Source organism: Rattus norvegicus, chromosome 2, assembly GCF_021556685.1.
Source record: "Rattus norvegicus strain SHRSP/BbbUtx chromosome 2, alternate assembly SHRSP_T2T, whole genome shotgun sequence".
In the NCBI taxonomy this organism is placed as follows: domain Eukaryota; kingdom Metazoa; phylum Chordata; class Mammalia; order Rodentia; family Muridae; genus Rattus; species Rattus norvegicus.
This window is the reverse complement of record NC_141535.1, coordinates 2,676,307-2,688,799: the sequence shown is the minus strand read 5'-3', so window position 1 is coordinate 2,688,799 and position 12,493 is coordinate 2,676,307. Positions and strand designations below refer to the sequence as shown.

At 37.9% G+C, this 12,493-nt stretch overlaps 1 pseudogene; it reads right to left on the bottom strand.

The window, feature by feature from the left end:
* The window catches only part of LOC148006609 (uncharacterized), a 2,902,548-nt pseudogene that overhangs the window by 263,024 nt on the left and 2,627,031 nt on the right, over positions 1 to 12,493 (bottom strand).

Below are 12,493 nucleotides of genomic sequence, written 5' to 3'. Positions count from 1 at the left end.
CCAACATGTTGGAGTCTGAAGAAGTATCCCAGGCTTCACTTGATCTCTCAGGGTCTTCATGCAGGAACTCAGGATTAGGGTTGGCTCTGAGGTCCTTTGGCATGCATGCTTGTGATTTCCTAGAGAAAGATCTGTTTTTTCTTGCTTGAGAAAGGGTACATTCATAGCAGAGAACATTTTTGGATTTGTCAAAGAAGGTCAGAAAAGGGCCACAATTGTCAATCTAGAAAGGGTATCACCGAGTTACCCCTTTGTATTGGTTGCCTCTTCTACCAGCTCTACCTACTCTTCCTGGGTCTAGTCTCTGGAATGAATGAGTAGTTTGTCTTGTGGGTTGGTTGAGATATCTGGAAATTTTAATTTTTATATAGTTTTAGCTATGATCTCCCTGTCTAAAGACTTACCTGCTGTGATGATTTGAATAGGAATGACCACCATAGGCTCATATGCTTGAATGCTTGTCGTATAAGGAGTGGCACTATTAGGAGGTAGGGCCTTGTTGGAGTACGTGTGGCCATGTTGGAGGAAGTAGGTCACTGGGAAAGTGGGCTGTGAGGTCTTTATATTCAAGCTATGACCAGTGTCGAAACAGTCTCCTGCTCCTGTTTTCAGATGAAGATGTAGAACTCTCAGCTCCTTCTCCAGCACGATGCCTCCCTGAATGCTGCTGTGCTTCCTGCCATGGTGATAATGGACTAAACTTCTGAGAGTGTAAGCCTGCCCAATGTCCGTTTTCCTTATCAAAGTTGACTCAGTAACAGTGTCTCTTCACAGCAATAAAACTGTAAGACACCTACTCACCTACTTTTTTTTGCCCATTGAGATTGTTCCATCTGTTTCTGGCCCCAAATTTTTTATTTATTTAATTAATTTTATTTTCCTTTTTTTTATACCAAATAATTTCTTTCTGAGTTTTCATTTATTCAATCTAGATTTATTCATTTCTGATCATTTTAGCACTTGTCTTTCTTTATTGAGTATTACTACCCAAATTTTTCTTAACTTTGAGTCTTCTTGATAGTCATAGTTGTGTATGTTTGCCCCCAATTGACAGCAAATTGCTGTCAATATGTATGTCTGTGTCATTTTTTTAACCCGTGCAGTTGACTGATACATATTTGTCATTTGAGATCTCTTCATATATCACTGTGCTTGATTGTCTGGTTGTCTTCATACTGGTTTAGATGAATTCACCTTGTTTCTCTGGGTCCATGGCTAATTAATTAATTAATTAATTAATTAATCAATTAACATGAGTACACTGTAGCTGTCTTCAAACACATCAGGATAGGGCATCAGATCCCATTACAGATAGTTGTGAGCCACCATGTGGTTGTTGGGAATTGAACTCAGGACCTCTTATCCACTGAGCTATCTCTCCTGCCCAGGTCCATGCCTCTTAGGGTATGTGCAATATTAGCACGCTTTAGTCCTTACTATAGTTCCTTGTTATATAGACATATGGTAGAGCTACATTTTCATTACTGTATTAATTGTACTATTGTTGTCTCTGTGATGACTGAATCTATATTATTTATTCGTTGAGTTAAAGTTAAGTACTAATCAATCAAGATATTTGCTTAACGAGTGCAGATCATACTGTATATAATTACAAGTTTTGCTTGTAAAGTGTTACTTCAGAGTGGATCCTGGTACAGCTTTTAGAGTTAGCCTATAGAAAATGCGAAAATTTTCTTCAACATACCTTGGCAAATTTAATTTCTAAGACTTTGGTCATATATACTCTGAGAAGCTAAGAATGTTAAAAACAAAATCACTGCTTCTTATATTCACTACTTAAGAAACTCCTCAATTCTCTATAGCACCTTATGTGGGAAAAAACCTTAAGCAGGAAAAGAGTGCAGTGGTACTATTTTAATTCTTATGTTTGGTCTGAAGTTTCTCTTATCTTTGTTTCCTTCTGGTGTTTGATTTAGGACATTAAGGTCCTTTCAGATTCTTTCACTAGTAGGGAGGGGCTGACTGTACAAAGACCCTTGGCTTTTGTGTTTTGAGCCCTTTAGGTCTTTTGACTGTCCTGTATAGCCTTCAGCCTGTGTATTGATCTTACACAGCCTGCAGTGTAAGCAGTTGAGAGAGCTGGTCTTGCTACCTGTGTCCTGTGCCCTGTTTAGAAGTGGAGGGATGTTGGAAATCAAAGTGTGCATGGGAAGGTTGACTTGGGAGAGAGATGCCTAGATCAGCCCATTGTTATCTGTGAGAAAGCTTTGGAAAGATACCTGCTGTGTTTTCAGTTGCTAATTTTCAGTTGTGAAGGTCTCATCTCAGGCAATCTTGACTTCCTGTCCTTTTTTTTTCTCTCACACTCGGGGAACCCCAACTATGTTGTGGCATTGGCGCCACCTTGTGTCCCAGCTCAGGGCTGTTGTTCTACCTCTGGTTGCCTAGGTTTGCTTGGGGCTTGGGCAGGGAGCCTCTCAGTTAGCTCTCTGTACACCCTTTAGATTCATGCTTAATTTCCACCCTGAAGCAGCTTTAGAGTGAAGCCCTAGTTGTTAATAATGAGTGGATGGGGGTGGATTTCCGTATCGGGTTACTTCGGTTCTAAGCCAGACATGGGTTTGTCAATTTGTTACTAAAATTTCCAACCCTAATAGCCCATGTAAAAGACACACAATCTAAATATTTTAATTATAAGTTATATGCCTACATTGGGCATATCTAATACAATACTAACATATTTCCCAATTCTAAGACTCCTTATTATTTCTGGTTGCTCCCAGCCACATGATTCTGGTGCATAGTGGCTTCCTTCACTCCTCTTCCTTCATTCTTTTTCTCCTTCTACCTGCCACCCCCTCCAGAGCCTCCAGTCCCACCTTTCCTATTCAGTACCCCATCATAGGCTCTAACCTTTTATTGACCTATTAAAGTGGAGAGAAGGTTCACATAGCATCACCTAAGTACATGATGCTCTGCTTGTGGGGTGGGGGCAACCCCTCTTGAGGAACCAATGTGAACAATAATATACAAGCAGCATCAAGCCAAACCACTACAGTTTACTCGTAAGATCTCAGTTTTTAGTACAAAATCCAATGTTAGTTGTTTAAATGTGTTTCTTACTATATTTCTTACACAGCTGTTTTCCAAATGTGGGTTTGTCTGGTGTTCTATACCAGCATAGAGTATTCATAGTTAACAGTGTATTTTCTTGCCACCAATACATGAATTTTTGTTGGATATGCTAAAGAGTCATAATGGTTTTACACAGGAAAGCTAATTGTCAGAATTTTGTTTTGTTTTACAGTCAGGGTTTTCTGTATAGCCCTGGCTGTCCTGGAACTCACCTTGTAGACCAGGCTGCGTTCAGACTTACAGAGATGTGCCTGCCCTCTGTCTCTGAATGATAGGGTTTAAGTCCTGTGCCCAGCTTGATATTTTTCTTTGTCATTCTCTTTCTCCCTCTCTCTTTTTTTTTATTTTGCCCCTGTCAATGGATTTTATTTGGTCACAGGGTCACAGGCCAGGTATGGCCCCAGCCTTATTTGACCTTCTTCTTTGGGGCTCAGGTTGTTGGAGTGGCCGAACTTTTTGTAGCAGTTGACTACACTATGTGCAGGCATGAGTAGCACTTGTGGCAGATCATCTTGTCACAATTGTAATTCTGGACAAGGTGACAAAGGGATGACTCGATGATGCCACTGTGCAGACACAGCACCAGGTGCAAGGTGGACTCTTTCTAGATGTTGTAGTTGGACAGGGTGTGGCCATCCTCCAAATATTTGCCAGCAAATATCAGCTCTGCTGGTCGGTGGGATGTCTTCCCTGTCTTGGATCATTATTGATGGTATCACTGGGCTCAATCTCAAGAGTAATAGTCTTGCCCATTAGGGTTTTCATGAAGATCTGCATGTTGGTATCTGCTACTTGGCCACCTTGTTGAAGAGAAAGAGTGGTTTGGGGTTTTTGGGATTTTTGTTTGTTTGTTTTGTTTTTTCTTTTTAATACTTAGATCATTTTGTTGACTTCTCGGTGTTTGTTGAGGTCTGGTATAATTTGCATTTTAAATATATTTACCTGGATCTTCACTGCTTGCTCTCTCCTTTATCTTACCAGGCAGGTGTCCTTTTTTTTTGGGACTGAATAGACTTTTTTTTAAATGGTTTCTAGTCTGTGTTCTTTCACTGCCCTTTTATGAGTCAGTTTTTCACAGAATTGGCTGTCACAGTGCAGGAAAGATTCGGCCAGAGCTTGAAACAAGGAGAAATGGGTGGCAGTTTTAGGACCTGTACTATCATATTTTGGAACACCAGGGGGATTATTAGAAGTAATATTATTATAAAGTAATGTTAATCTAATAGTTGGGTTATAATAATCCTTATTAACAATCTCTGGTTATTCTAAGTCAGTAATTTTCCTTATGAGATAATATTTACTTTCATCTCCATAAATATAATAGTCATGCGGCAGAACTAGTAACAGCTAATGATGAAAGAACAATTCCCTGTGTATATAGACTTTGGTTTTTTTTGTTTTTTTTTGTTTTTTGTGAACTACTTTTTGAAATATGTTGAATTATAACAGCAGTATTGTTGGTATCAGGAATTGCCTTGAGCAGCGACACCATTTGGTAACTGTTGACATGGCAACAGCCCTACTTCCCAGTATTCCTTTGGTCCAAATCCCAACTCCTTGTGGGAATAGTTATGTCATATACCAAATGAAAGGCAGACTTCTTCTGCCCTCATGCTCTCTCTTCTCTTCATTCTTTTCTCTTCTTTCTCTTGCCCCTTTCCCTTGACTTGTTCTCCCATTAAATCTCACCAAGTGGAACTGTGTTAGTTTTGTGTGCTCTATTTGGATGGGTGTGGTGGGTATTTTATTACAACGAGATTTTAATAACAACAAGTATGATAATTTAAGAGCTTGGAAATCAGACTGACTGGAAATAAATTCCAATTTGGGCACGTACCAGGTGTTGAACTTATATTACTAATATACAAGTTGTGGGTGATAGTAATTTTTCCCTATAGTGTTGTGAGAATTAATCTAACTCCTTGTGAACTTCTTGTGTTTTATTACTTATCAACAACATTGGGTAGTAGTAGCCATTGTAATTGTTTCATTAAATAAAATTTGTAGAGTTGTGCAGAATGGAGTTTATCAAAGCTAAATAGGTGAAACTACACATAACTAAATTGTATAATGAGATTTATCTTATAAAATTATAATCTTAAAGGAAGAAGGTTAGAATGTAGAATAGGAAATAATGCTATGCTATTGTTAGAAGTGATTTAACATTCTATCAGAAAACTGAAGAAATGAAAATTCATCTATTAAGGTGGAGTACAGTCCATAATATGTTCTATATTATGTTAACATTATTCTTAAATGTGATTTTTTTAAAATTGACTAACTATGTTTTTAATGAGAAGAATTAGTTTGGGTTTGAATGCTCTTTTTTTCCGTTTAGGCAATATGTCAGTATTGAGGGCACCCAGACATCAGAGCTCTGGAATGCATGTTGATACTGTTTTCTTCTTTGTCTCTTGGGTGTAAGAAGTTTAACAGATCTTAAAGATCTGTATTCTTGTTTGTTTAAAAAAATTGACACATGAGAGAGAGAGAGAGAGAGAGAGAGAGAGAGAGAGAGTGAGTGTCTGTGTGTCTGTGTGTCTGTGTGTGTATCTGAAATGATAACAATATATTCTTTGGAAAGTATTTTGTTCTTTCTCAATTAAATTTATTCATTTGTTCAAATTGGCTACCCTTTATTATCACAGGTATAGGAAAATTAGAATAGTACTGCTTTAGTGTACGTTGAAATATACAGAGAAGAGTATCTTAAATTGAGGACTCCGTTATCTCACATAGATGAGAGTTTCTGGATATTTTCTATATCTTTTTATTGCACATTAAGGGGAATTTGCTGCTATACTGTGTCTTCAGACTTTCTCTTCTGTTCAAATAACTCCTCCCTTAATGTAGGTAAACATACTAACTACTGGGTTTTGGATAATTCTGTATCATTAAGTTGAGTCAACTGGGCAGTCTGTTTTGCAAATGAAATTTCAGGTTTATGTGCGTACTACTTACTAGTATTAGAAGCATTTATTTAGCATTTTTCTTTAGTTCTTTCTGGACAAGATAGCTACATTTGCAGGTTCATTTGAAAGTCAGTTTTTCTCTTATGTGAAAATACTAGAAAATTCTAGATTCCCAACAAGGCTTTATTTTGTTCTGGATAGTTTTGACTCAGCTCTGAAAGGGATTTTTTTGAATGTAAAGGAATTGATTTTAGGCTAGGGACACTTACCTTCTCGTCTATTGTTCTTTTGTCTGGCTTATGTAGTGAGGCAGGAGAGCTTGTGTGTTATATGTTTCTTTGTTCTGAGCAACCTGCTCTCAAAATCTATTTATACCTACTTATACCAGAATTACAAAAGTCTGATTGTAGTTTTTTGTCTCATTTTCTTCTCCTACAATCTGAACCTGATATCCGAGTTGCCTGTTTTTCATTGTAAGAAATCAAAGGCCACAGAAAACTGACTCTGCTGCTGTTAGATTGAGTCAGTTCATCAAAGCCATGTTTGGTGGAGCAAGCTTTTAATCCTAGCAGGTGAACTTCTATGAGTTCCCGGCCAGGCTGGTGTACATAGAACACCTTTTCATCCTGATGCTAACACCCAGCTGGAGTGGCATTATTACCAGAATAAACTGAAAGGAAAAGCCGGTGCACATAAGTTCTTTAAAGCAATAGTCCTCCCATGGATGGTCTCTGAATGTTGGTGTTGGTGTTGGTGCATTAGAAGTAAAAGTAGAATTGGAATAATTAGCTCTTTGAGGCTTTAAGAATGCTAGTGACTGTAGAGAGAGTATCTTGTGTATTCGTATGGATATATCACCTTTCAATTAAAAAAAATTATGGCCTATAGGAAAGGGTAGAATAGAAGGTGGGACATCCAGGAGGCAGAAAGAATTCTGGGATAGAGCCAGGTCGGAGAGATTTGCCCTGGAAAATGTGATCAGACAGACTCGTGGTTCCTGAGCACAGGTAATGAGCCACATGGCGGAATGTAGATTTGAGTAAGTGGGTTAGAATTTGTCAGAGAAGAGTCTAGCTCTATGGCCAAGGTATTTGTTAATATATTTTGAGTCTCTGTCTTATTTCTGGGAGCATGGGGCTTGGAGGAAGAACCGGGTCCAAACTTCTACAAGTGACAACATGAATCGAAACAAAATCTAAATCTGAGCAATGACCAGTGTATAGTTTTGGTTACTGGAACTGGAGGATGATGTTCACCTGGAACTCAGTCCCAATTTAGGTTGGGAGTGAAAGCATGATTTTTTCATATTAACTAGATGAGCTATTAGCGATGTGGCTTATGTCACCATGCAGACACTAAAGTTTAGGTTCTTCAGTATTTTTTAGAACTTAAAAGCAGACACCATGGTACCTAATCTTGGCTTTCAGGAGATGACACCAAGAGAACAGAACTTTCAAGGGAAGGCTACAGAGCAGGGAACCCCGGCTCAAGGAAAGACACAACCACTATGGTAACCAGAGTCTAAATGCCTCATTTGACTGAGCTGGTTTTTTAGAAAAAATATTTCCATAACTCTGTTGGAAAATTAGTCTCTTTACAATCACAAGATCTTCATTTGTTTTACTACCCTGCATTACAGTTCCAAAGAAATTGGCAAGTCTTTCCCATTGGTTTCCTTGTAGAATAAATTATAAAACCACAAATATTAAAAAAAATCATTGTTTTAGAAACACGTTAACGAGAAGAAAGACATATAGCAGAGTAGAAAAGATCTAGATTTTGGTTTTATCCCAGTTACTTCTGTTTCCTGTTTTGTCAGATTTAAAAAAAAAACAATGGTTATTTTAGAAACGACCCTGTTGAGGAAAAACAGAATCTGGCCATCTGGATTTCTTTTCTGGAATTAGTCTTTCTTGGTTGCCATCATCTGCTTACACGGTCCACCAGGAAGGGTGATTGTAGACACATATTTATAATTTATATGTGTATCAGTTTTTCAAGTTTTCTAGGGCTCTTATTAGCTGTTAAATGTTATCAGAAAATTTTGAGATTAGTGATTTGTGTCAGTAGATCTTGGGATAACTTCCTGAGCTAGTTGAGTCTTTGTTTCATTGCTTGTGGTCAGTTTCTTCAGCATACTTGTGTACCATGTTGCTTTTTCTTTCTGAATTTCCTACTTTGTATTATTAAACAGATAGAAATTTAAGTTCTAGAAAGCCAGGGATGTGTAACTGAAGGAAGTACACAGTACGTGTCCCATGCTGAACACTAAGAAAATACTTAGTGAACATCTGTCAAAATGAGGGAAAAAAAAAACTGTTGTGCATGTTTGTTGGTGTTTCTAAGTTCCTTTGTTGCTCAGTCTGGTGGGTAGACTCCAAGTCAGCTGCTTGTTTTAGTAGTCTGCATCTAGATTTTGACCTGTGTAGGTGCTTGTTCTTTGAAAATAGCAGGAAACTAATCTTCTTTTGTCTTGCTTTCCATCACTGGCTGGCCAAGCATGGTTTTGTAGCAGAATATTTTCCTTGCTTACTTAATTAGCTGCATCTTATTAACCACTGGATTTTTAAAATATTTAACATCCTTTTATAATTCATATCTTTTTCATTTCTTTTGGATGGGCCACCGGAAGTCAAATATTAGAGGAAATGTTTAAGTTCCACGAAATGAAATATTCCTTTCCTTTAAAAAAGTGGTCATAATACTTTGATACTATATTCTTGTTTTAACTTCATGACATTCATTTTTGTATCTTAAGGTCTTTGACCCATTTGGAGCCTGTAAAAGTATTTGATAGATATAAAATGACTAGATTGTCTTTTACTAAATTTACAGCCAAACCTGTGCCTAAAACTCCTTTTCCAATGCCTTTCTTCTACTTTTTTCCAATATCACATTCTCTGAGTCATTATTAGACATCACACAAAAATTAAATGTACAAAGAGTCATTTTAGAAGTTAGTATCTTTGACTTCTACACATTAGCTCTATAAAAATCAGGTCTAATATTGACTTGTATTGTTAGATGAAGCATCTTTCGTGTTTTTTGGAAACTGATTTCTTGTTCCTTATACTAAGAAATTAGGTCAATGTAACCAGAGCATTTGATCCATCTATGACTTCCTTTGTGTGCTGTTTCCTGAATCATCTCTTTGATGATTCCGTTTAGACCTATTTAATCTCTGCACATGTTTGGGGCCTTTTACAAACCCTGGATTCCCAGGATGCAGATGTTTTCTACCCTGTTAGCAACTTTACTTTTCATTCTACAAGAGCAACAATTTAAATTCTATTAGTCACATTCTGACTCTCAGTGATTACTCTTTCACAATTTTGTGTCTTGGTCTCTGATTTCTCCAACTATTCCTCCACATCCTTTCTCCATGTGCCTGTCTAGTTTGCCCTCCACTGAGGACCGTGTATCCTTGCATTTCCATGAATCTCACATAGAGGAGCTCACTCTGCTTGTGGAGAGACCCATGCACTCTGCTGCGCTGTGGAACAGGTCAGCTAGCCCAGTGAAGAGGAACACTATGGTGTTGCCTCTCAGGCCAGGGCAGTGGGGGTGCATGGCCAACACTCAGTGGTCAAAGATGAACTTTGCATAATTTCCAAGTGAGACTCTTATTTTAAAAGTCCTTAAAATATAAAGGTAATGCAACTTCCTTTTAAAGCTTAATTCATGGTTGTAACTTTGGAATATAATATATCATGGATATTGTCTTTGTTTAGTGGCATTTTCTGTTGGATTGTTATTGATGACACTTAAATTCTTGCAGATTAAATAGTGGACTGTTGTGAAAACACTGGATAATCTGCGCAGTTTGTCTTGAGTTTGTAAGAATGTGACATGTACTTACATTTTACCAGAAGCCATAGCTATGGGTGCTAGGATCTGAAAATATCTGTATGGGCTGTGTATTAGGTAAAGATGTTGATGGTTATTGGTCAGATAAGGAAAAGTTATTGGTGTGTTTGTATTTAAGTGCTCCCTACATACTGGCTCCCAAGATCTGGAAGCCATGAGGGGCAGATCCTCAAGTACCCCAAGTGATGATTTGTAAACTTTGCTTCTTAGTTTAACTCATCAAAAATGGATAGAGTCTGTGATTAGGCAATAGAAGAAGAAAGGTGGGACTTGAGGATGGAGTGAAGGGTTTCAAGAGAGAGGAGAAGGGGGAACAAGAGAAGAGACCAAGGGAGGAGGAAGCCACCATGTGAGGAGATGGACCCTGAGCATATGGCCTGGAAAAACAGCAAGTAACAAGGGACATTATGGCATGGAAATAGGTTAGTATAGCTCTAAACCTGCCCTATTAGGCTTATGACCTGTAAATAAAGTACCTGGATTGTGTGTCTTTTATTTGGACTAGTTAGAGTAAATTCCTTTTATAATTGGTGCCCTTGAGTCTGAGATTAAGTCTCATGCTCTACTGAAATGAAGTTAGATATTATACTGTGTATTTCTGGTGGTGCAATAACTTTGCAGTTTTTCATAGAGTATTGAGGTGTTTCAATATGTGTGAAAAAGAGGCAGTGAGTAGTTTTTTTAACTATGTGCTACTGCAGTGTACACAGAATAGCTTTGTTTGGAATTAGCTAAAGTGATAGGTTTGGGTCTTGCTTTACTAATAGTGTTGTTTGTAGCAGAAAAGGTTCTATAACAGCACACATCATGCTTAACCTAATAATATTATCCAGAAACAATGACAATTTCTTTAATATACTTATCCATTATTAATGGACTTCTTTATGGTTCAGGTGCCGGGCACATTTATACATCTGGGTGAGATTGCAAATTTGGTTTGGATATTACAAATGCTGATAAGCTGTTTTTCTATCGATACTGGAATAATGTTCTGTAAAGCAGTTACTACTGACAAAAATTGACCTCAGATTTTTTAGTTGAAGGTGCACTTGTTTCATGACAAATAGAAAATAATGCTGTTAGACTGTTTTTACCTGTGTGTAGAAAAACTTTAATGTTTAAGATAAAGTGTCATTAGAGTATATAAAAATATTTACATATCGTGCATATATTTGTGTGTGTGTGTGTGTGTGTGTGTGTGTGTGTGTGTGTGTGCACGCATTTATGGATGGATGTAGTGTATAGATGAGATCATCTAGTTACACTGACTTAGTATCTGGATATGGGAAACAGGGAACCAAACTTTTTAAAAATGATTAGTAAGTTTTTGTTTAATCAAATGGCTGGCAGAAACTTGAAATTTCTTTAACATATTAGTTTTAAGTTCTATAGAAAGTTCTTTTAGGAAAGAAAAAATAACCATTCCAAGAAAGTTCTTTTTGTTTTTCCAATTATAGTGAGCTGCATTGTTCTCCTAAGCAAGGAGGTGGACTTCATCCTCCTTACCACTTTCATCCTTCCCTACCCCAGGGACTGTGTTACAATGTAACAGGATGGTTTCCATTTATTAAAACATGATACCGTGAGTTCATTGTGACGTGCTTTTGTCTGAACAGTGCTGAAGAAAAAAAAAAACAATTTTACTAGTTTTTGTACTAAGTATAGAAATAATGGCCATTCATGCAGGTGTTTGGAACCTAAATATTTGCACCTGAAAATAATAGAAACCATATTTCCTTAATAAAATTTAAGGAAAATCTGTTTTAACATACTGATTAAATCTTATTTTATTGCAGACTTAATATCAGATTCATCAGTGAGTAAGAATCCCGATTCTACGCAAAGAAATTGATTCTGTTTTGCTCAAGAGATGAAATTGCTTCTTGTGGCCATGAAGGCAGGTATGGAGAAGCTAAGTGAGTTCTATTTTTTTTTTTTTTTTTTTTTTATTAACTTGAGTATTTCTTATATACATTTCGAGTGTTATTCCCTTTCCCGGTTTCCGGGCAAACATCCCCCTCCCCCCTCCCCTTCCTTATGGGTGTTCCCCTCCCAACCCTCCCCCCATTGCCGCCCTCCCCCCATAGACTAGTTCACTGGGGGTTCACTCTTAGCAGGACCCAGGGCTTCCCCTTCCACTGGTGCTCTTACTAGGATATTCATTGCTACCTATGGGGTCAGAGTCCAGGGTCAGTCCATGTATAGTCTTTAGGTAGTGGCTTAGTCCCTGGAAGCTCTGGTTGCTTGGCATTGTTGTACGTTTGGGGTCTCGAGCCCCTTCAAGCTCTTCCAGTTCTTTCTCTGATTCCTTCAATAGGGGACCTATTCTCAGTTCAGTGGTTTGCTGCTGGCATTCGCCTCTATATTTGCTGTATTCTGGCTGTGTCTCTCAGGAGCGATCTACATCCGGCTCCTGTCGGTCTGCACTTCTTTGCTTCATCCATCTTGTCTAATTGGGTGGCTGTATATGTATGGGCCACATGTGGGGCAGGCTCTGAATGGGTGTTCCTTCAGTCTCTGTTTTAATCTTTGCCTCTCCCTTCCCTGCCAAGGGTATTCTTTTTCCTCATTTAAAGAAGGAGTGAAGCATTCACATTTTGATCATCCGTCTTGAGTTT